This window comes from Acyrthosiphon pisum, chromosome X (assembly GCF_005508785.2).
Source record: "Acyrthosiphon pisum isolate AL4f chromosome X, pea_aphid_22Mar2018_4r6ur, whole genome shotgun sequence".
Taxonomy (NCBI): domain Eukaryota; kingdom Metazoa; phylum Arthropoda; class Insecta; order Hemiptera; family Aphididae; genus Acyrthosiphon; species Acyrthosiphon pisum.
The window spans coordinates 57,652,339-57,654,317 of NC_042493.1; positions in this window are offsets into that span (position 1 = coordinate 57,652,339).

Here is a 1,979-nt window from a genome sequence, read left to right on the forward strand (position 1 = left end):
TACGGTTTTGCTATTTTCGTTCCAATGCGTAATAGCCAATAGGTACTTAATTATGCGTACCTAATTAATACTTATTTATGGTTTAGCTGTTTTCTATTATTAGGCGCAGTAGCGCATAAAAAACCGCCATAATACTACAAAAATGATAACCACGGGCTATGTAATATAGGCGATAGCTGATAAGTATCCAGACGCTCGCATAAAATCTCATTGGCTACTATGTATAATATATATAAATTTGTATTTTATACACTATAATATTGTATATTTATTAATTATTATATTTATATAATATGTGTAAGTATGAGCCTTTCGTAGTATATCGGAAAAACGTCATCCATTTTCCGAGGATAAGCTGATATTGGATATAGATCATGCCTATAGTAAAAATCGCGTGTCAAAGCAAGGTGCACACTAGTCAATTTTATATAATAGGTATTATTCACATGTAGTAATAGGTATAATACTTATGTAATAGGTTTATAACTCCACAGACATCCAATATCAAAAAATATCGCATTTTTTAATTTAACGAGGTAGGCATTATTATTTTTAGTAGGTACCGTTGTTTATATACATAACTAAAAAAAAATTATAAAATATTAAAATAACGATTACATAGTACGAAGTAGAAGTCAATGAAGCCGAGTCAAAGCTGTTGATTCATCGCTAAGTGTCGTAGCTAACGACTAATATTTTACATTTTTTATTATTTATTTTATTTAAATTATTTTTTGTTATTTGTTTTTCTTTACTCCTGCTTTAAAGTATTTTATCTCGGGTGTGCATACAGAGACGTTTTGAGGCGTAAAAACGCTTTTAAAGGTAGTCGAGGACATTTTCATACTTACTTTCTTATCCAGTACTCGTTATTTTGGTCAGTTAAGAAAGAGTAAAACTTTGTCTAGGTTAAAAAGATCTCACCCTCGAACATACAGTACTTGTTACCGTGGCCACTGGTCAGTAAAGTAGTTTGAGAGTAAAGTATAACCTTAGAGTGGTATAGTGTAAATACTGTCGCACCCTGTTCAATTATCTTTTTGTGCAGTACTCGTTATCGTGATCACCAAAAGGATAATTTAAATAAGCTTTTACAGCTGGTATCAATAATCTACTTGTTCGGCAGTTTATGAATCGGCAACCGAAGTATATCTGTTATATTCCTACGCTAAGCCTTTGCGTGGCGTATATGACAGTACTTAAGTCATAAGTTTCAAATATCATTTTAAAACGATTTTTATTATTTTTAACTTATATAAATTAGATACTATTTCGTTATACAAGTAATGATGGTTATTTCAATGCATGTATAGCTTGTGCTTCAACTGGCAAAGCTGCAGACTGTAGTAGCTATATATGCAACAACAGTTCACAGTTCACACAGCTTTTAAAATATCAATTTCTACAATACTGCCATTGTCACTAAAAGTCTGTCAGATGTATCGTTCATTGTTCAGATTCGTTAAGGTCATTAATATCAATGAAATAAGCATGATAAGCACTCAATTATTAATAAAAATTACGATTGCAACAAATCACAGGAAACCGTCAGGAAAACTTTGGTGAATTGGATATTATTCTTATCGGTGACTTACGTTATCTTCCACCAGTACGTGCTACTCCTATCTATTTATCAACAAAGACAACACTTATGAATGCACCTATTTTATGGTGAAGTTTTAAATTCTATGAATTAAATCAAGTTATGGGGCAAACAAATGTCCAATTTGCAACAATCTTAACAAAAATTGGTAACGGATATGTGCTTACTGATAATTAACGAGCTTTAATAGAGTCACGATTTTTTTCAAAAGCAGAAGTAGATATTCGGTATCCAAGTGCAATTCGTATATTTAATAAGAATCAATCAGTTGACGAATATAATAACAAAGTTTTAAGTTCTGCAGAAGAAAAGGTTGTTTCAACAGCGACAGATACTTACATTGGGTTATTCATCAGATAATCAATTAGCACTTTTG